The sequence below is a fragment of the Amblyomma mixtum genome, chromosome 10 (genome assembly GCF_055824585.1).
Source record: "Amblyomma mixtum isolate Tamu chromosome 10, ASM5582458v1, whole genome shotgun sequence".
Classification (NCBI taxonomy): domain Eukaryota; kingdom Metazoa; phylum Arthropoda; class Arachnida; order Ixodida; family Ixodidae; genus Amblyomma; species Amblyomma mixtum.
Window position 1 is genome coordinate 86,107,223 of NC_143021.1, and position 23,130 is coordinate 86,130,352.

The 23,130-nt window shown below is 47.5% G+C and overlaps 1 pseudogene across 1 annotated transcript; it reads right to left on the reverse strand.

Annotated features, from left to right (window-relative positions):
* LOC149326349 (uncharacterized) lies at positions 1–22,552 on the reverse strand (annotated as a pseudogene). The gene is made up of 9 exons (XR_016286529.1): positions 22,369–22,552; positions 22,203–22,291; positions 15,637–15,890; positions 14,860–14,958; positions 13,742–14,092; positions 6,969–7,030; positions 5,385–5,607; positions 1,953–2,069; positions 1–330 (listed from the first exon to the last, which is right to left on the reverse strand). The product of XR_016286529.1 is annotated as an uncharacterized LOC149326349 (transcript).
* Between the last annotated feature and the right edge of the window lie 578 nt (positions 22,553–23,130).

Sequence of the window (23,130 nt, forward strand, 5' to 3'; positions counted from 1 at the left end):
GCTCGGGCAGCCCGCAAGCAACCCGTGGGCTGCCAGAGGCGGATAATCGAAGAAGCCCAGTGTATTCGGTAATTTTTTTCCTTCCTCCAAGAGCGAACCCAACTGTCGATGCCAATGCAGTTGCGTCCGTTTCGTAGCAAGCGCCCAGTGTTGCCCAGCTGACAATAACACTCGGCTAAATTTGGCTCTGTATACTTGCAATGGCCGTAAATTGCCGTTTAGGCGTATCTTGGCGCAGGAGATTAAATTGGGGCAGCATGGCGCAATTGGCGCAGCACTTCCACCCCTGTTCCCGCGATGCGATCCACCTCAGATCCACGTTGTGGTCACCTGAGAAAAAAATAAGCAAGAAAGCTTGTATTGCAAGCCCAAGCCCATATGTTGCACAAACATTCTAAAAATGAATTGGGAAGAAAACTGATGCAAGAAAAGGTGCGAAAAGGAGACCATCCCAAAACTACAGGCAGGAGAAAACCGCACTTTTCGAAGCAAGATCATAAATTACACTGCCCCACTGTGTTTATGCTGTCTGGCTTCCTGCAGTGGAACATTGAGAGGTTTAACATTAACAGAGTTGAACATAGGCACTAAGCAAGCAGGATGCAAGAATGGTGGCAGCCTCCACAATAGCCAGCATGCAGGAGAAAAACTTCACAACCACAGGAAACGAGTGATCAAGCCCAGCTACTACATTTTTCAGGCTGCCGCAATTTTTGTCTTAATGATGGTTAAGAAAATGGAGACTTATTGAAAGGGACCAAAAGAACTGAATGAGACATCTTCGATGGAAATCTCCCTGGTAGGGTTTTTGAAACAGAAGTTCAATACTGAAACTAACCACCAATAATGTGGACCAATTAGGCCCCTTCATCAAGGGTGACTGAAATACGAACCAGCATGCAGCAGCAGGGAGCGGCCTTCAGTTTACCTTTGCTAAATTAGACGAAGTACGCTAACGTACGTGGAGGAGAGCATTCCCTATTCACTGTCACCTTTTTGAAGGTTCCGCAGCCAAGACGCTCACCTCAGCGCAAAAGATACTGCCAACTGGGCAGGAGATGCATGCTATGTAACAAGCATGGCCAGCAAGGCTTTCAAAATTCTCAAATCACTGCTGTTGATTGATCCAGTAGCTTTGTTTTCAACGGTTCCCCTGTTTTGCGTGCACCGCACCTCTTACCACTTAGGCTACTTTGCCCAGCCAGTGAACGTGCAAGCAATGATTGCCCTCACGGGCCATCACCACGGGCTTGACAGGCGGTTACTTAGTGTTTAAATGCCGCCTTTCTATGTTCTTTACCGGGCCTTACATGTTCTTTACCGGGCAGTGTCGGGAAGCTTGAGAAGTGCTCTTTGATCTCTGTACATGACCTCTTCAATTTCGGGGGGAGCTTCGGGGCCTCTTCGTTCGCTGTAATTGAGTGGTGTGGCCAAATTGTTCGCTGTATCTGCGAATTACTGCCATTGCCCTTATGCATATTTTGAGAGCACATCCGTTCGTAATATGCATGCGTTTTTTATATCTGCAGCCGTAATAAGCGAGCTCAACTGGGATGTTACTGGTACTCACCTATGGGGCAGAAATACTCATTATGATAACGAAGAGTTCAACTTAAATTGAGGACCACGCAGTGAGCTATGAAAAGGGGAAGAGGGCAGAGTGGGTCAGGGAACCAACGCGGGTTAATAACATCCTAGTCGAAATAGAGAGGACGAAATGGGTGAAGGCAAGATAACTGATGGTTCTTAAGAGTAACAGAATGGATTCCCAGAGAAGGCAAGCATAGCAGGGTGCAGCAGAAAGTGAGGTGGGCGGATGAGCTTATGAATTGAGGGGATAGGGCGGCCGCAGCTGGCACACGACAGGTTTAATGGAGATATGGGTGAGCCTTTTGCCCTGCAGTAGATGTAGTATGATGATGATGATGAAAAAAAATTAGCAGCTCACTTACTTGATCAGCGGCGCAAGTCGGAGCACTTCTGTGCCAAGTAGCGGGTTAGACGCTTGTGGCGTTTCTGCATGTCTTCATCTGGACAGCCTTTAACCTTCAGGTAGTGCCAGAAGGAGTCTGCAAAGACAGGCACAAAAAAGTTATGTGGCAGATCAGAGAGAAAGGTGTTTAAATGATGCCCAGGTGTCCTCAAATGAATTTTTTCAGAACTATATTCAAGAACATAACAGGCAACTAATCTGAAATTGCTATGAAAAGGCCCCTTTCATGTTATCTGTTGAACTTTTACCATTTGGCCTTTTTTGGTGGAGTTGAAAACAGACATAGGTACATCCCCCCAAAAAATATATACCGTATGAATGCATGTAAGGGCTGCACTTTTTCTCCCAGATGTGCGGCCCAATTTTTGCAGTACAACCCATACACACGATGTGCAAAAATTTTTTTTAAGTAAAAACACTAATCTGGGAATGAGCGGCATTTATTCTACATTCAATCGTCACTCGCGGAGTCTTAAAACTACGAGCTGGTGCTGTGCACCGGAGCACGCTCATCCCACAAGTCATGCAGCATGTCCGCTGTCAGTGCACAGCCATTGCTCCGCACTTTCATCACATAACAGAGCAGCTCTTATTCCAGTTCGGGAAACTTGCACGGCTTGCTTCAGAAACTAAGTTTTTTTGCAGCTTGTGTTCCTCAATGCATCCTTTTGGTTGCACCATCGTCGGACACACTTCTCGGCCATGTCGAATTTCCTGCCTACCGCATGCTTGCCATGTGCGAGAGCGAACTCCCAGCCGTGCCGCTATTACGGTGCTTGCCTATCGTGCTAAAACTGCAACGCTTGGCAGCAGCATAAAAAGGCCACTAACTTTGAACACAAAAGCCTAACACAACACGAAACACATGAAAGCCACTAGCCACTAACACGCTACCACACCTCCTGTACATTTGACAGCCACAAAAAACAAAAGCTGGTGATACTGATGCCGATATGAATAGCGGGAGCTCATGGCAGAGAACAAATTTGATGAGCCGCGGCCTCGGGCATCATCCGTGGGCAGCACATTGAGGGACCTGTGCGCGTGTGGCCTCCGCAATTAAGTGCACCGCTGCTCGCAGCAAGAGCTGATTGCGGAAGCGACAGCGCATGAATTTTCAAGGCTATTCCCAGGTGGGTAATGAAAAGTTTGGGTGCAGCCCTTACACAGATCTAGAAAAAAAACATTTCCTTTGGGAAAACAGGGTGCGGCCCTTAAATGGGTTTATTCGGAATATATAGCCCACGAGAGGTGCATCTTGATCTTCTGTGTTCCCTAATAGTTGACTGAGCTTGCGCAAATTTTGCGCTCTTCAACAATGCAGCATAACATGACTCCATGTGCCTGTCTCCCCAGGCAATAAACTACCTATGTGCACAACTGCCAACATGTCCTATAATGTGATCATCAAGGCTTGGTAGCCACCAAGCCAGAAAATGAAGACAGATGGGGCCTCTTCCTAATTCCGCACTATTAAATACACTGAGATATCTCTAGCTTATAATTTTAGTGCACTACAGCTACGACTTCAAACCAAAAGCACAAAACACTGAGGCAATATCCAGCAGAACACTAACATAAAAGGCGCACTACTTTTCCGCCTGAACAAGCTGTCTTCACCCGGAGCCTTCGCATGTGTGCATGTCATAAAGGCACCGCAGTCAAAGTGATATGGTGCTCCAACCTCAATCAACTATGGCTCAAGATGCCTTGCTGCGTTCCCATGCTGTGGCAGCAACAGAAGTTCCACTGGCTAAGACGGCGCTTCACTTAGTTGAAAAAGAGATACGCCAGGAAACCAGAAATCAAATCACGGTGTAACACTGAATGAAGGCTCAGGATTCTAAATACCGTATAAACGCGTGTAAGGGCCGCACCCGTGTATGGGCCGCACCCCGTTTTCCCGAAGGCAATGTTTAAAAAAAAATAAATCCGTGTAAGGGCCGCACCCCAACTTTCCATGACCCAGGCGGGAATAGCCTTCTAAATGCACGCGCCGTGGCCTCGCGATCGGCTCCGGCTGCGAACAACGGTGCGCTCGATCGCGGAGGCCAAGCACGCGCACAAGAGCTTCCAAAAACTATCCATGGATGGCGCCCGAGGCCGCAGCCATCATCATCGTCAATTTTTTTTCTTCCTCCCCCCCCCCCCCTCCCGCGACTTTCCGCTATCTAATCAGCATCAGTATCGCCAGCTCCAGCCTTTTATGGCGGATTAGCGTGTTCGCTGTAGTTGTGGCTTTCGCGTGCTGCCGCCGAGTAAGCACCTTATCAGCTACACAGCTGGGAGTTAGCTCTCGAACGCGGCAAGCGTGGGGCGGGCAGGGAACTCGACTTGGCCGAGAAGTGCGTCCGATGACCGTGCAATCAAAAGGGTGCATTGAGAAACACAAGCTGCAAAAAAACGCGCTTTCCGAGGCGAGCCGTGTGAGTTTCCCGAACTGCTCTGCTAGTGATGGAAATGTGGAACAACGGCTACACGTTGACAGCGGACATGCTGCGCGGCTTCTTTGGGATGAGCGTGCACCAGAATAAATGCCGTTCATTCCCTTATTGCTGTGTTTTTGCTTAAAAATTTTTTTTTTTTTCTAAATCGCGTGTATGGGCCGCACCCCGAAAATTGGCTCCCGAATCTGGAAAAAAAAGTGCGGCCCTTACACGCGTTTATACGGTATACACATTGTTATAAATTTCTTGAAACGTTTCAGAACTGCTTTAAAAAGCTACAGTCGATGCAAAACCATGCATAAACAGCAAGCGTCCTGTTCTGGTTTCAGTCCTTCTGTATAGCACAGAGTACAGCCAGAACCCAGAAGATGTCAACCAAGTTTTTAGAACTAAACTTCGGTTGTTTCTCTTTCATGGTGCGAGCATTTCCTTTAGAACTGCTTTGTTACGAGAGCAACTATCCTTTGCAGAGGATAGCTCTTAAAACAACAATCTGGGTTTATCCTTTCTCTTTATCTGCAACACGAGCTGCTGGTTCTAAAAAAAAGAAGGTACACTATATTTCACTCGACTGCACAGGGACATAATACATATCACAAAAAAAAACTTCCATGAAGAAACAAACATTCACCAAAAAAGCCGAAAGTTGCATTCTGAAATAAACATAAAAAAGTACGCCAAAGTTTCACAAAATATAAACTTAAAGTTACAACCTCTAGTCATGGGTAGTGATTCTAGTGTTGATAACAGTAAGATCTGAATAATTCAAACTTGTTAATTTGAATTCGGATAATTTCAATCTTTTCTGCAATTCCGGTGACATCAAGTTAACTAGGTTTTACTGTATGATATTAAGATGTCACAGAGAAAAAGCATGAGAAGGAAACATTGGAGCTTTTAGAAAATGTTATTAACTAAGCAAGAACCAAGTGTTTTCCACTCACCAGCCATTGAAGCTACCTTGGCAGGGGAGAGCGGCGGGAACACTTTCGTCGCACCTTTGGAGATGGCATTGTTTGAAAGTGTTCCCGTCACACTCCTCTCCGACAGCAGTTCGTTGCCCCACACTCGCACTGCCAGCTGTTTGCAGAACGACGAATCATTGCTTGCTGTAAGTAGCCGTTCCCAAGTCCCTGGGTCGATGTAACTGCCATGCCCAATGTGTATCTGAAAAAAAAAAAACAGGAATGATTTATCAGTGTACCTCGGTAGCTCTTTCCCAGCGTCTCATGTTCTACGCAGCATTGCACCTTCTAATGGGTGTCTTCAGCAGCCTCCTGCACAATCCAAGTCACTACATGTCAGAAATATTCTGCTGATTGGAGAACATTTACATACACTGGAGAAGTGGCACCAATTTTTGGTTGTGTCCTAAGTACTAAGTGCTTTTTGCTTGCATTCTCGACAAATTTAAACGCCTATAGACACCTCATTTTATTCCAGGTTTTCTACTGTCAACGATGCGTTAGGCATTAGAATACATGGATTACTGGGGGGTATTTGCCTACAACTGCTAAATAATTTATAATTAAATTTCTTCTCTCATGCTTTTTCAGTTTTGATTTCAATAACCAAACGACTGTGATGTCAAGTTGATGTTTTGGTCACATGATCCACTAGAAAAACTGTAAACTAATAGCTGACATGTAGTTTTAATTCACTACGACATTTAATCCAGCCTCTTCCAAGACCTGAAATGACAAAAAATGACCTGTCAGCAATTATATGGCTGATTTTAAATGCCTCATGTGACCTAAACACCAACTACGGGTCACAGTTACTGTTCGACCAATGAAACCGAAAGTGTCAAGAAGAAATTCAATTATAAATTATTTAGAGGTTGCGCTCTGTTACCACAGGGTGCTCCATGAATACGAATGTCTAACATATAGTTTTAAAGAAGAAAACATGCAAGCAAAAATTTGGTGTCTAGAGTGCTTTAATGAACCGTCATCATTAACCCGATGTGAACTGGAAGGTGAATAATACTACTGTGACAGGGGCACTTCTAGTACCGATGAAGTCTGTTCCAAGAGAAGTTGCCAGTGCACTGGACACACAACACTCCTATGCATTCGAACTCGATCCCGATCAATGAGCTGGTGCACTACATGATGCATGGCACCAAACTTACACATAGCTGCAGAATGATGGCAAACAAACAGGTTTGTGATGAAGTATAAAAGTAAATAGAAGCACTACCAATGAAAAAATTTGCAGCAACAAAAGTTTAATCACAAATTCACACAAAAAAACACTATACTACAGGCCCATGTAAGCGGTGCATGGGCCCATAAAAGAGTACCACAATTCGCCTTGGCATATGACACTGTGCTAAAAATGAAATTTTAAGAAACAAAAACCAACTTACAAAGTAAAGAAAAAAAGAGCAAAAACTCCCATGTCATTAGTTATGTCATAATACTGGTCATGTACTGACTGCAGAGATTTTTAATCTCTGCAGAAGATATGCAATCATCAGTAGCATATGCCCATATTTAGTGAGCAAGTTGCAAGGTACTGCTCACCTCCCCAGTCTCATTTGCAGTTCCAACCGTCAGGTCAAGCTCCTGGGCTGCCTTGCGAGGAGCTGCACAAAAAACACAAAGGAAGTCGGCCTCATGCAATGCAAATGCACTGCGTCCTCTCAACGCCTGCCTCCGATGAAGGGACATGGAGCAGCTGTTTGTTGGCAGAACACTGAAAAGCAACCTAGAATGCAAATAATGAGGAACCACCAGCAACATCACAAATAACATGCAAGCTAAATATGGTCAATGAAAGCTGCAGTTTGCATTACAGTAAAAGTTTACTACTTCAATGTGTACAGGGATACAAATGCACACTGGATAAACTGAAGCTCAAGCTAACAAAAGTGAACAGGAAATGAGGTACACTGCAATCTTGAAGCAGTTCGGTAGTGAGAATATCCTATTTTACTGCTGTAAAAAAAAAATTAACCAATCGTGCACTGATATCCCACAGCACATGGGACTATCGAATAGGTTGGGATTGAACCCCCGTCTTTAGGGTCAGCAGCTGAAAACCATAACCATTAAGCCACTGCTGCGGCTCCCAAGCAATTTTTTCTTCAACATGGTATTCATTACAGTGATGTAATGTTCTATGTACATGAACTATATACAAGCCATTATGAAAACAGTGTTAAACAATACATATTGAAAAGACCATGCACTATAAAAGGGGCAATGCAGAGCACATCACTAATAGTGAGTGCCACTCCGGTTCGTACTCAGTCTGGGCATACACGTCTCTTAAATTAACAACCATTCGACTGAAGTGATCCTTTGTAGACACAACAGGCTCACAGAGTCTGTCCATCATGCGGGTTTTCCAGAGGCTGTGCAGTCCAATCAGAAAAAACATGTCCAGGGGTTCACCAACAAATGGCAGCGCAGTGAGATAGCGAACAGAATGTGGAGTCAGATGAATTCTTTTTTTAAATGTGCCTTGCAGGATATCCCAGAAGAGTACTGCATCTTTGCAACTGATGAAACAATGCTCAATTGTTTCTGGTTCATCACAAAGGCGGCAATTAACGGTAGACACAAAAATGCCCTTTTTCTCTAACCATGTTCCAACGGGCAACGTACCGGTGTGTAACCTAAAGAAAAAGGTCTTTGTATTTTTGTTTACCGGGGCATGACGTACTCAAAAGAGTACGTAAGATGCCAGTCTCGCCGTGTACAGAGAGCAGTACATCGGCGCAGGGTAGAGCATACTAATCAAATCCTTATACAACTTTTTCCTCGACACTAAAAAAAAGGAACTCAGGAGAAAAACGAACAAGTAGGAAACGGACAGCCAAATACACCTCTTGCATTATGCCCCACAAACACGGACGGTCACAAACATTGGAAGACACAATGAGGTTGGGTAAAACATGAACTAAATTTGTTTGCAGGAATGAACGCACTATTGGGTGTGTAGTGTCATGGAAAAACATGAAACGTGACACTATCTGTCGGACATACAGGTGAACTAGACCAAGGCCGCCAGCGCTTACAGGCCGAAAAAGGTTATCACGCCTCATGGATTCAAAAGACGAATCCCACACAAAAGTACCGAAAACCCTGTGAAAACGCTGGATAGGAAGTCTTGTGCAATGAATAATTTGCAGTACATAATATATTTTAGTGGCGAGAAACAGATTACAGGCGGTCACCCTGCCAAAAATTGAGAGGCCATGGGGGACAAACGTTTGAGCATAGCGCTGAAGAGTTGACACGCGGTCTTTCCAATACTGTGCGCTATGCTTATAGGCACTCAGAGGGACGCCAAGGTACTTTGGTGGCCTGCATGTCCATGTTATACCAGCATATTCAGCAGGTGTCGAACCCCAGCTACCAAATCAAAGACCGCAACTCTTAGAGCGATTAATCCGACTTCCTGACACCGAACCAAAGTCCTCCGTTAAACGAATAACCTCATCGATGCTTGGCTTATCAGTACAAAAAAAACGCAAGGTCATCTGCATAAGCCAATACCTTCAGTTCGTGGCCCATTATTCGGAAACCATTGACAGCTCTACTGTTTATAACACTTATGCAAAGTGGCTCCAAGTATAATGCGAACAGGAGCGGAGACAGTGGGCACCCTTGTTTCACCGAAGACTGAATTGGGACTGGTTGCGAGAGACAGCCATTAACAATCAAGCGCGTGGTACAGGATTTGTAACAAAGGCGTATGCCAGTAGAAAGTATTGAACCGAGATTGACGTGATTTAAAAGTGCAAAAAGAAATGAATGGCACACTCGATCAAATGCGTTTGCCAGGTCAATTTGCAGCATTGCTAATTGTTCTTCAGCGTCACTGCAATACTGCAACACCGTACGTGCTACATGTAGGTTAGATTGTATTGATCGTCCCCACAAGCCACATGTTTGATGACGCCCAATCAAAGTAGACATTGCAAGCTGCAGCCGATTTGACAGTGCTCGAGTACAAACCTCTGAAGTGGTAGTTGCTCTTGCCATGTTACCACAAAGCCCGCCTTCACACTTAAACTTGTTCACGACAACACTAGTTCACCTGTCTTCCCCAGCCTCACATGCCATTTTTACCTTCTCCACAGCTTCTGTGAAGATGAGGTGCAAGCCTCACGGGTGCATTTCACAGCTGGCTTTGTGCCCAGGTGTGCTGGCACAAGTTTGAATTATTGGTGGCGGCACCTATTTGTGTTCGAATTAATGGCCAATGTTTGACATATAGTCGAATGAAGCACGGATGTACCAATTCATGCAGCTTGAATTATCCAGAAATATGAAATAACGAAGTTTGAATTAGCAAGCTTCCCCTGTATGACATGTTTACGCAAAAAGCGTTCTGGCGCTAAAAGACGAAGACAATACACACAACAAGACAGGACTGGCGCCAACTTCCAACTGAGTTTATTCACGGAAAAAACCACTTAATAACCACACGGCATGCAAAAAGATAAAGGCAAACCAGATACAAGGGGTGATAACAAAGACACACCGGCCAAAAGCACCAAAGGAATGATTATAACAGTGACAAAGACCCACTAAGAAAACTAATCTCTTCATCTGACAGCGACACAGGTGGCTTGCTTATGCAGATATGGCCCCTCTGTTTGATGTTATATGCTTCGATTAGTTCACGCTCTAATCTATTTTTAGACCTTGCAATGAATCTAGTGTTTACAAAACCGGGACGGCATTTGCAGCTTTTACAGTGAGTGGCCATGTGGCTGCCATAGCCATTTTTTACACCAATCTTGTGCTGGCCGATATATTTCTTACCGCAGCTTAGAGGCACAACGTACACAACATCAGCCAAGCATTCAGTGGCGCGGATTTGGTGTTTCTTTTTGCACTGCCTAACCATTGTTACTTTGTTCAAGATGCAAACGCGCGACAGCTTGCAGGGAGCAGAAAGCACCACATTGATCCTATACCTGCTGGCCACTTTCTTCAAGTTGTGCGAAAGCCGATGAATATAGGGAACCACCACTGTCGATTGTTTTTCGCTATCCTTGTTTTTTTGACACTGTTCACCCTTCAACGTCCGCTTGCACTTCTTGATTAGGTCCACACTAATACTTGTGATGAGGTGTTCTGGATACCCGGCTTGATGAATGCGTTCAGTTTGCACATCAAAGCTCTGTGCCATCTCATGCTCACAAGATTTTTCCAATGCTGCATTCAGGCATGTCGCAACGACTCCCCGCTTGATTAGCTTGGAATGTGCACTACTAAAAAGCAGTAGCTCTTTGCACGATCTCGGGTTGTAGGACCAACAAACATGGCTGTCCTGCTTAAATTTAAGTCTCAAATCAAGAAACTGTAGGCTATTGTCGTGGGGAACTTCATGTGTGAAAAGGAGCCCTTTTGATTCATTGATGAAAATGGTGACTATGTCTTGAAGGATGGCGCTTGGTTTTGAACCTACATGATCGTTTAGCACAATTAGGTAGTCATCCACATATCTGAATACCCTACGAACGTGAGAGGTCAATAAAAGCCGGTCACTAACACGTTTGTCAACACACGATAAATAAATGTCACTCAATATAGGCGCAAGGGACGACCCAATACAGCTCCTTGCCATGACCAGGAAGGTAGCAAAAAGAGCTGGAGACAAGGATGAAGAACGAGCGACTTCGGATGCCTTGGATTGCCTGATGCACCATGTGAGTCGCAGTCGGACTTTCTATCCTCCCTTTAAGAAGATCAAGGAGTACCTGAGGGAAAACAACCTTGAGATACTTCAAAGCGACAGGGAAGGTGGCTTTATTGTCCTTCCCGAGAAGCTTTTGAAACAGAAAGCAGCTGAAGCTCTACAAAAGCACTTCGTCGCAGTGAAGTTCAATCCCGCCAAGGCTAAGAACACTGCAGTAAAGCTGTTAACTGACATGAAATTGGATCCTCTCAAGAAACTGGTGAAGGATGCTGACAGGAGAGTTCCTGGATGTTTTCTTCACGGGCAAATCTCACAAGCCTGAGTGCCCCCTACGCACGATTGTTTCAGAGAAAGGGTCCTGGCAGCCGTTTTCTTCAGCGACACTAGAAGTCCCTTCCGCTAGACGACCCGTTTCTTATCGGCAGCTCCAATGAGGTTGTTCAAGAACTTAGGAATGGGTTGCCTGGAGCACAGTCTGCTTTTTTGATTGATGTTACTGACCTGTATTATTCCATACCGCATACCGAAATGTTAATTTCTATCAAAGAGAAGATCGCATGCATAGGCGAACTGTCATTTCAGGACGAGACAGGTATTAGCTGTGGGATTTCTTAACACTTTAAGAATTTTACCGTTCACCAACTGCATTTTTTTCAACCATCAGTTTTATATTCAGTGTGATGGCGTTTGTATTGGGTCGTCCCTTGCGCCTATATTGAGTGACATTTATTTATCGTGTGTTGACAAACGTGTTAGTGACCGGCTTTTATTGACCTCTAACGTTCTTAGGGTATTCAGATATGTGGATGACTACCTAATTGTGCTAAACGATCATGTAGGTTCAAAACCAAGCGCCATCCTTCAAGACATAGTCACCATTTTCATCAATGAATCAAAAGGGCTCCTTTTCACACATGAAGTTCCCCACGACAATAGCCTACAGTTTCTTGATTGAGACTTGAATTTAAGCAGGACAGCCATGTTTGTTGGTCCTACAACCCGAGATCGTGCAAAGAGCTACTGCCTTTTAGTAGTGCACATTCCAAGCTAATCAAGCGGGGAGTCGTTGCGACATGCCTGAATGCAGCATTGGAAAAATCTTGTGAGCATGAGATGGCACAGAGCTTTGATGTGCAAACTGAACGCATTCATCAAGCCGGGTATCCAGAACACCTCATCACAAGTATTAGTGTGGACCTAATCAAGAAGTGCAAGCGGACGTTGAAGGGTGAACAGTGTCAAAAAAACAAGGATAGCGAAAAACAATCGACAGTGGTGGTTCCCTATATTCATCGGCTTTCGCACAACTTGAAGAAAGTGGCCAGCAGGTATAGGATCAATGTGGTGCTTTCTGCTCCCTGCAAGCTGTCGCGCGTTTGCATCTTGAACAAAGTAACAATGGTTAGGCAGTGCAAAAAGAAACACCAAATCCGCGCCACTGAATGCTTGGCTGATGTTGTGTACGTTGTGCCTCTAAGCTGCGGTAAGAAATATATCGGCCAGCACAAGATTGGTGTAAAAAATGGCTATGGCAGCCACATGGCCACTCACTGTAAAAGCTGCAAATGCCGTCCCGGTTTTGTAAACACTAGATTCATTGCAAGGTCTAAAAATAGATTAGAGCGTGAACTAATCGAAGCATATAACATCAAACAGAGGGGCCATATCTGCATAAGCAAGCCACCTGTGTCGCTGTCAGATGAAGAGATTAGTTTTCTTAGTGGGTCTTTGTCACTGTTATAATCATTCCTTTGGTGCTTTTGGCCGGTGTGTCTTTGTTATCACCCCTTGTATCTGGTTTGCCTTTATCTTTTTGCATGCCGTGTGGTTATTAAGCGGTTTTTTCCGTGAATAAATTCAGTTGGAAGTTGGCGCCAGTCCTGTCTTGTTGTGTGTATTGTCTTCGTCTTTTAGCGCCAGAACGCTTTTTATGTAAACATGTCATGCTACAACCAACTAGCTCAAATCAAAGCATTGCTGGAATGTATTTCCCCTGTACCCCACTGCAATATGTTTTCTCTAATATGAAACAGAAATAGGCAATTTCTTGCCATTTTTTTTTCAGTAGAATCAGCCAGAAATCCCACTGCACTCCCAACACCTATCTATGTTTGGTCATCATAGGTCACTAAAGAGACCAATTTCACAAAGCCTACTTTGCATGCACGCGTTTGCCAGCGACAGGGCTGTAGACAGGGCAGGGGTGACTAACGACAAAAAAAAACTCCCGAACGTCTATGTGTTGGTAGAACTGAACGGCTGTCGGCTGGCCCCCCCCTCCCATCTCCTCTCCGGCCTTTCTCTTCACATTTTTGGGCCACTGCGTTGCGACACCATCAGCTCTAAATGAGCATTTCTGGAGATTAAAATATTAAATATTACGATTTTGGCAATCTCTCTGGGTGTACAGGAGTCACGTCTCTTACTCTACATACAAAGAATAAAGACCTCATGCTTTATCTATGTTGCAGGGCCCCTTTAGAAGCCAGTGCTGGCAGTACAATGCAAAGCAAGGTGCTGATGCATAGTTTGATACTACCAGGTACACGATGCTGCTAAATAAGACACTCGAGCTACATTGTGCCAAAGTGAACAGACACACAAGCTAGCTGTATCCTAGAGCAGCCAAAATAAATACCTTTTGACACTGGCCGAGCTGGTGGCACAGCAAGGGTCTGCAATGTTGTGGAGGGCCCTTGGTGGGTAAGAGTCGGGACAGGAGTGGGTGGAGGCGGGGCAACAGCCGGTGGAGGCAGGGCAACAGTGGGTGCAGGGGGGGCAACAGCGGGTGCAGGGGGGGCAACAGCAGGTGCCGGGGGGGCAACAGCGGGTGCAGGGGGGGCAACAGCGGGTGCAGGGGGGGCAACAGCGGGTGGAGGCGTAGCGTCAGCTTGCGTAGTGGTGACATCAGCTGGCGGCCTCACATGAAGTGGCGAGGTGGCACGAAGAGGCACCACAGGAGCCACGGTGTCGAGGGAATGACTGTGCACTAAAAAAATGAGGGTACAGGTATGAAGACATTGTTTCCTGCGAAAGCGAAGACAGCACTAGATCATTAGTGAGTGGCATTTAAATGCACACTGAAAATATCTCATACAGTTATGCACGCACAGTGCCAGAATGGCAAAGAACAAGCCATTACAAGCAGTGCTTCAATGCTCAAGAGTGAAACCCTACATTGGGTCATCATTATCACCAGCCTGACTACACCCACTGCAAGGCAAAGGCCTCTCCCATGTCTCTCCAATTAACCCTGTCCTTCGCCTTATTCCCTTATTCCCCAGATTTCTTAATCACATCCGCCCACCTAACTTTCTGCCGCCCCCTGCTACGCTTGCCTCCTCGTGGAATCCACTCAGCTACCCTTAAGGACCAGCGGTTATCTTGCCTGCGCATTACATGCTCTGCCCAAGCCACCTTCTTCCATAGCTCGCCGCGTTGTCCCTAACTTAAGCTGAACCCTCTTTGTTAGCCTCCACGTTTCTGCCCCGCAGGTGAGTACCGGTAAGAAACAGCTGTTCTATAATTTTCACTTGAGGGATATTGGTAAACTGCCAAAAGAAAAGTATACAACAGACATAACCAGCAAATACAAAACTCTGTTTCAAAAAATAAAACGTGGTCACAAAATTAAACTGTGATCTAAATCAGAAACATGGGATAGAAATTCCAAGGAAGCGTAATTTTCAATCTACACATAACTAGAAGAGGAATTGAAGGTTAAAGGTTGTCTAGGTACCAAGCATGTATGCTTACATGCAGAGTTGACAGTTGCAGCAGTATCATCCCCTTCGCAGCCCAGCTCGTCCTCTTCCACAGCACAGGGCACATACCCCCGATTCATCTGTGAATGATCTAAAGGAAAAGGCCAAAACTTGCGCACTGGCTCAAGAATATGTGCATCAAGCAAAGGCAGCAGAATTTCCCTTTCTTTTGTCTTGCCTTCATTCACAAAATATTTCCATTATTAAGCACTCATTATAGCAACTAGCCAGTGGTACACAATGATATTATTATGCTGGTCATCCACGGCTGTACCTAAATGAATGGTTACATGGGCACGAATTATCATGAATGGTACTGGGTCATGACTGCCACATCAAGGTAAAATCTGGACAAATGGCCGAAAGAGATGTAACCATGGAACCCTAAAACTAAATGAGATGCACTTCGTGACAAAAAAAGCACTTTCGGCAAGTCATTGCTGCATCAGTCTTGTACAGAAATCTGCTCAGTATTTCACATGACTTCTACTGAAGCAAATGGAATGTTCCCAAATGCTTCTTTTCCTCTTCCCACTTGATGCGTCTACAAGACTTCATACTGCTGCCACAATTTTTTTGCCCCCAAATCAGCTGTTAGTGAAACCATGTCCAGCACTTCGTTCTAGTGCCCTTCTAAAGCGGTGTTAACATTATCCTAAAAATGCACCAACAAGAATAAGCAAGTATAACTCGACTTCACAAAAGTAGATTAGCTTTGACAACAGCCGGTGCATGGAAGCAGCAGCATACTATATAGTGGTTTACATACCATTCCGAAGAATTTTCGCACAGAGTGCTTTCTGGAGGCTTTCATTGAGCCTCCTCAGCTTTTGGACTTCCTCTGCCTTTTCAGCCATGGCGTTCTTTGACACCTCCAACTCAGCCCTGAGGTCGTCCACCAACGCCTCTAACTGAGCCACCTTTGAGTTGCCTGCTCCTGGTTCCTGGTCTTGAATCCCCAGCCCCAGCAATTGCTTTTCGGCTTTTTTTTGCAACTCCTTTAGCTTGACTTTCTAGTCTTGCCTACAACAAGATAATCAGAATGCAAATCAAGTAACACAATAACAAATGCGAGCTCACCAAGGCCTAATTTCATTGGAAAATTTACGTACAGCATTTCAGCAGGAAACAATGAACCAGTTACAGCAAGATACCACTTCCCCGACTGTCACTTGAACGAAATGAAAGGAACTGCTTACACGGCACTTTTGTGAACTAGTGCAGAAAGTGCAGCCAAATCGAGGAGACCAAACATTCAAATCGCCTTATGTGCTCAACGTGATTGCACCGAAGACAGTGCTAGTCACTGTAGATATTCAAGACAAGCGGTATATCGTGGTATAACCCGCTGACAAATCACTACAAGAACAAAGCCACTATTCATTGTCAGTCCTGCATTTCCTTTGCAAATGATCTTTTTGCATGCCCTAAGAGCAGTTGGACAGTGCGTCACATTCGTCATGCAGTACCAACAAGCCCACAACCAAGCCTTACTGAAAGCATGTAATCCTTGTATGAAACTGTTGACGAAGGGGGAAACGATACAAATTATCCCGCAATTAGGAGCACATGCTATCTTGAAAGCAACTCTTTTTAAAAAATCTTGCTAAACAACTGACTCGCACTGTGAACTACTGCCGTGCCGCGGCGGCTAGAATTTCTTTGGAGGAGAAATTCTAGAGGCCCGTGTACTGTGCGATGTCAGTGCACGTTAAAGAACCCCAGGTGGTCGAAATTTCCGGAGCCCTCCACTACGGCGTCTCTCATAGCCTTAGTCGCTTTGGGACGTTAAACCCCTGTCGTGTCCGGTCGCTGTGTTGAATGCAGCGAAAGACGCACACGGTACTTTTAGACTTCGTTTATTTCAAGCCGATGAGGGTGCGACCAGCGTCGACCGAGGCAGGAGCCGAACTGGCCGCCCGAAGAAAGGAGGGAGTGGAGAAGCGTCCACGGCAGGGAGTGGCTTCCCAGAACAGGAGGAGGGTGCGGGGGCGCACCGTGGGGGGGCATCCGGCGACAGCGTGCGACGAGGGGCAAGCGGTCGTTAGGAGGGGATGCGAGTGGTCGTTAGGAGGAGGATGCGAACTGTCGTTAGGAGGGGAATGCGAGTGGTCGTTAGGAGGTGTCCGGTCGCTGTGTTGAATGCAGCGAAAGACGCACACGGTACTTTTAGACTTCGTTTATTTAAAGCCGATGAGGGTGCGACCAGCGTCGACCGAGGCAGGAGCCGAACTGGCCGCCCGAAGAAAGGAGGGAGTGGAGAAGCGTCCACGGCAGGGAGTGGCTTCCCAGAACAGGAGGAGGGTGCGGGGGCGCACCGTGGGGGGGCATCCGGCGACAGCGTGCGACGAGGGGCAAGCGGTCGTTAGGAGGGGATGCGAGTGGTCGTTAGGAGGAGGATTGAGTGGTCGTTAGGAGGAGGATGCGAACTGTCGTTAGGAGGGGAATGCGAGTGGTCGTTAGGAGGGGGCGCACACACACAAAAGCAATAAGGGGACACAACACTTCCTTCCCCCTTAGAAAGTTGCCTGGTATCGTGCAGGGGGTCGGCGCTCACGCGTGGAGGCGCGCTGGCTTTGTGCGCTCGGGGGAGAAACACTTGTAGGCTGGCTGTTGTTCGCTGTGTCTCCTAGGTCTGTCCTGGGCGAAGTCTCTTCTTCCGGGAAGAGGTGCCAGGCTATGTGGGAAGATGGAGCACGTGTTCTCTCCGCTGGCGGACAGCTCTCAGACGGCGTCGTAAATCTACGCAGCTGGTTGAGATGTCGGCGTGCTACTGTGCCATGTATGTTGACGAGCCAAGAGCGCAGGCCTATGCGTCTGACAATTGTAGCTTCCTCCCAGCGTGGCTTTTTCAGAAACTGTCGGGCGAGGACGCGCTGCCCCTCATTAAGCGTGCCGCAGCGCGGAATTGCTTTTTCTTCCCGGAACGTCTCTGCCTTTGGCTCGGGGAGGATGGCTGTGAGCTGGGTTCGCATTTCACGCTCGAACATCATTTTCGAGGGGGTCTCGCCTGTTGTGCTCTGAACCGTCGTGTGCTGCTTGAAGAGAAAGCGCGCAAGGCGGCGCTGCAGCGAGCCTGTCTGATCTCTTTCAAGGGCGCGTTTTAGCTCGGCTACGTAGCGCTCGGCTTGTCCGTTTGTCGCTGGGTGGTAGGGGGCCGATGTAACTGATGAGGTCCCGTTGTCGCGATAAAACTTGAGGATCTCCGCAGACACAAACGGTGTTCCGTTGTCCGACACTACCTTGCGCGGCAGGCCGAACGTTGCAAATAGTGATCGGAGGTTGTCAATGACTGCTGCCGAAGTCGTCTGTCCCATTTGCCTTATCTCAAGCCACTTTGTGTAGGCATCTACGACCACAAGGAAAGTGCAGCCCTCAATTGGTCCTGCAAAATCAATGTGCAGTGTGTGCCATGGTGTGTCTGGCTTTTCCCATTCTGGGACAGGAGCTTTCGGCGGGGCGCTCCGGCTGCTCTGGCAAGGCTTGCATTCTCGCACCACTGTTTCGATGTCGTTGTCAATGCCAGGCCACCACATGTAGCTTCTGGCACACTTTTTCATTGCAACGATGCCCCGATGTCCGGCGTGGATGAGAGACATAGCTTGTGCGCGTAGTTCTCTCGGCATCACAACTCGGGACCCAAATATGATGCAGCCGCGATGGGTGCTCAACTCTGTAGCTCGCCTGCGGTAAGCGTCGAAGTTGTCCCCTTTGAGTTTATGCACGTTGCCTTGTTGAACAGCTGTGTAAACTAGCCGGAGAGCTGCGCACTTCTGCGTAGATGCTGCAACTGTGCCTGCTGTAAGCGGAGGTTCTGGCAGTGCTTCGAACATCAGAACGTCTCCTGGTGGAAATGGTTCGTCAACAGTTGCGTCTAGTGGCAGACGGCTTAGCGCATCGGCGTTTTGATGTTTACTCCCATTGCGGTAGACCAGAGCGTAGTCGTACGCTGAGAGTTTGATGCACCAACGTGTCATTCGCGGAGACAAAGTTGGTGGCATAGGCCTTTGTGGTCCCAGAATGCCCAATAGCGGTCGGTGATCGGTTATAAAGGTCACCTTCCGGCCGGCAATGTACTGGTGAAAATGCGTCGCCGCGTAGACGATGGCTAGCCCTTCTTTGTCAAGTTGCGCGTAGTTGCGTTCTGCTTGCGACAACGTACGTGAGGCGAAGGCGATGGGAGCTTCCCTTCCTTGCTCGTCAGTCTGCGATAGAACCGCGCCGACTCCGTACGGTGATGCGTCGCAAGCCAAAAGCAGAGGCTTCCTTTCGTCGTAGTGGCGGAGGACTGTACATCTTCGAATCAGGTCTTTCAGGGCATCGAATGACTGCTGATGGCGTGGCGACCATGTCCATGTCACATCTTTCCGAAGGAGTTGGTATAAGTCGTTGGCCACGGTAGCTCTTTGTTCCAAGAACCGGTCGTAGAACGTCAAGAGTCCGAGAAAAGCCTGTAGCTCCTGCTTGTTTGTTGGAGCTCGTGCTTCTGTGATCGCTCGCACTTTGTCCTCGGTAGGGTGAATGCCTTCCGCATCAATTCGGTGTCCCAGAAATTGCACCTCTGGCACCGCAAAACAGCACTTCGATTTGCTTATGCACAAATTAGCGTTTGCTAGCCTTTCGAGAACGAGCTCTAGGCGCACTGCATGCTCTTCAGTGGAAGTGCCACTGATGATGACATCGTCAAGGTAGACACAAACTCCTGGGATGCCCTGAAGCACTGTCTCCATGATTTTTTGAAATATTGCCGGGGCTGCAGCTACGCCAAAAGGCAGTCGCTTGACTTTGTACAAGCCTTTCAGTGTGTTAATTGCCAATAATTCAGCAGTTGACTCGCTCACCTTCAGCTGCTGATACGCCTGGGTGAGGTCCAATGTGCTGAAGACTCTTGCGCCACGTAGTACACTGAATACTTCTTCAGGTGTCGGTAGCGGGTAAGAGGACGCTTTAGTCGCAAGATTGACGGTGCTCCGGTAGTCTCCGCAGAGGCGTATGGTTCCGTTCTTCTTACGAACTACGACAAGTGGTGTGGCCCATTCTGAATGCTGCGTCGGCTCGATGACACCTTGCTGCTCCAGTTTGTCCAACTCTTTTTCAACTGAATCTCGGAGAGCAAACGGCACCGGCCTGGCCTTCAGAAATTTGGGTTGCGCGTTGTCCAACAACTCCAGTGTGACCGGGGGCCCTTCGTTTCCTGGAATCTCTTCCGAGAATACTCTTTCGTATTTCTCTTGCAGTTGCTCAACCATGTTCTGGCTCGGCGTCTGGTGTATGCCGCATATCATCACGCCTAGTGGAGAAAACCAGTTTCTCCCTAGAAGGCTTGATCCTGTGCCCTTCACAACAAGCAGAGGTAGCGTATGGGTCTGGCCGTTGTAGTTAACCTGCACGTTGGCAGAGCCCAATAGTGGCAGATTCTGTCCTGACCACGTTCGCAGGTGCGTGTCGTCTTGTTGCAGGGCGGGTGCGTCAGATGGCCATGAAGTTCGGAACGTGTCCTCACTGATCAGAGTACAGGCTGCGCCGGAGTCCACCTCGAACTTAATCAGCTGGTGATGTACGCTTACTTCTGTAAAAATCTTCGGTCGCGTGCCGAGATTCATGGTGTTCAGGTCGTACAACACAGATGGTGTTGCTGATGTTGTTCCATGGAGATCAGATAGCGGCGTATTCTCTGAGGCGTTGACGCTGTGATTAGGCTGGGAAGGTGACTTTATCTTGGCAAGTCTCCGTTTCGTAATGCATGCTCTTTCGATATGCCCTCGCTTGTGGCAAAAATTACACGTGGCTGACTGATATCGACATCCCTGGGGGTTGTGTTGGTCGTCACACCGCCAGCAGCGTTGTGCCTTTTTGACCGCTTTTACAACAGAAGGCTTGCGCACCTGGTTGCTTGTCTGGTGTACCGGCTCGGTGTTCCGGCGAATCCCTCTCTGCTGGTGACCGGCGCTCTCCGCTCGAACGGCGATGTCGTAAGCTTTGCTGAATGTGAGGTCCTTCTCAGCGAACAGGCGCTGCTGCAGTGACTCGTCACTCAGTCCGCACACAAATCTGTCGCGTAACATCACGTCCAAGGGAAGCATGGTGGTGTTAGCAGAAGAAGCTGCGTCTCCCTCCTGCCCGGTAGCTGTTGTCGACAGCGTTCCAAAATTGCAGTCGGCAGCGAGCTTCTTGAGCGCGGCTACGTAGGCGCTCACAGTTTCTCCTCCCAGTTGATCTCGTCGTTGGAAGCGAGCCCGGCTGTAGACCTCGGATGGCCTTGGGTCGTAGTGCTTTTGCAGCGCTTTTATGATGTCGTCGTAAGACACTGCCGCTGGTGTGCTTGGCTGAATAAGGGCGCAGACAGTATCGTAGGTCTGCTCCCCGCACAGCGTCAGCAGGTTGGCCCTCTTCAAGGCTGGGTCTGTGATGTTGTTAGCTTCAAAGTAGAACTGAAGGCGTCCAACCCACGATGACCACGATGAGCCGTTGAACTCTGGTATCTGATTGGGAAACCCTCGCGTAGCCATGGCTTGTCAATAGCGTTGCGTAGCGCGGGTCGAATCCACTTTCTCGTCGCCACTGTCGTGTCCGGTCGCTGTGTTGAATGCAGCGAAAGACGCACACGGTACTTTTAGACTTCGTTTATTTAAAGCCGATGAGGGTGCGACCAGCGTCGACCGAGGCAGGAGCCGAACTGGCCGCCCGAAGAAAGGAGGGAGTGGAGAAGCGTCCACGGCAGGGAGTGGCTTCCCAGAACAGGAGGAGGGTGCGGGGGCGCACCGTGGGGGGGCATCCGGCGACAGCGTGCGACGAGGGGCAAGCGGTCGTTAGGAGGGGATGCGAGTGGTCGTTAGGAGGAGGATTGAGTGGTCGTTAGGAGGAGGATGCGAACTGTCGTTAGGAGGGGAATGCGAGTGGTCGTTAGGAGGGGGCGCACACACACAAAAGCAATAAGGGGACACAACAACCCCACAAACCAAACCAGCAAATAAAACATACGTGGACGAAGTGCCAATTTATATTTTTTTACCACGGGTGAACGTGTCTCGCAACTCATGCAGACGTTCACACTGCACTCTGCATGCGATACATAAAGACTCACGCTTTCTGGACATCGTTTGTTTTAGCATAAAATTTGCCACCGTCGTGTTCACTTATGCAACGAGGGTGGAGGGCTTCGGACTGATGTCGAACAAGTGAAGTTATTTAACGTGCACTGACATCGTGCCTTTCACCTCCATTCAAACGCGGCCACCGCGGCCAGGATCGATGCAAGTTGCTAGTAGCAGGGTTTCTGATGGCCAAGCACCACGCCCTACAGAAAATTCGCTTGAAAGCGATTGCTATTCGCACCTTTTTCCTCGGAGGAATGTCTTCTTTATTGGCGCATTTTCGCGCCTCCTTGCGGCGCCCTCTCCAGTGCCGCATTTCTTCTTCCGTATCTGCGGTTTGCAGTGCACATCATCAATTTATGGTTGCTAGAAAACAACTTAAAAACGCGCCTAGAAACAGCGCTTACCTGTCATGAAGACGATTTTTGCTTCGTAGAACCCTCCGCAGGTAGAAGCGTCGCCGTCCCAATACACTTCGTAGACCTTACTGCGGTCGAAGTCTTCAATGTCGTGCGGAAAAAAATTCCGCACGTCTGTGTGCTGAAGCACATAACACTTCTCCTCTCCAACGTAGCGTACAAGCACGTACATATCGCTGCACTTCTGGGCAAATAAAAACACGTGGAGCAACGGAGAAGCCTCACGCAAGTCGCCGCGACAACACCTCGCTGAAATGAATAGTGCAGCAGGCGCACGTCTCCGCGAGAACCCAGCAGCGGCGGCGCTGCGATCGCCAACGCTTACCACCACGTCTCGAAAAGAACACTTCAGTTTTTCGACCTTTTTTTTGCTTGAGTACGCATTTTCTCGCCCAAATTAATGTCCGCGCCCTAATTTAAAAAGGTAAAACAAATAGATTTTTGTTATTACTTTGCTAGCAAACTGTGTCTAGAAGTGAGCGTTTGTAGCGCTGCCGTTTTAGTTTGCGGATGGCTAAGGTAAATGCCGTACTGGGTAGTTTGTTCCCTAGGCAGCACTTCTCTCCACTACTATGTTAGTATGCTAGCCATTATATTCTAGGCACGCTTCGCTTGTAGTTGTAACAAACGAATTTAAATTTATTAAATTTAAATTTAAAACGTATATAAAATAAAAACAGTCATTTTAATCTGCCCTCTAGAGAATATATATTGTGTGATTTTGTTCTTTCTCGGCCGTGGGTATGCATT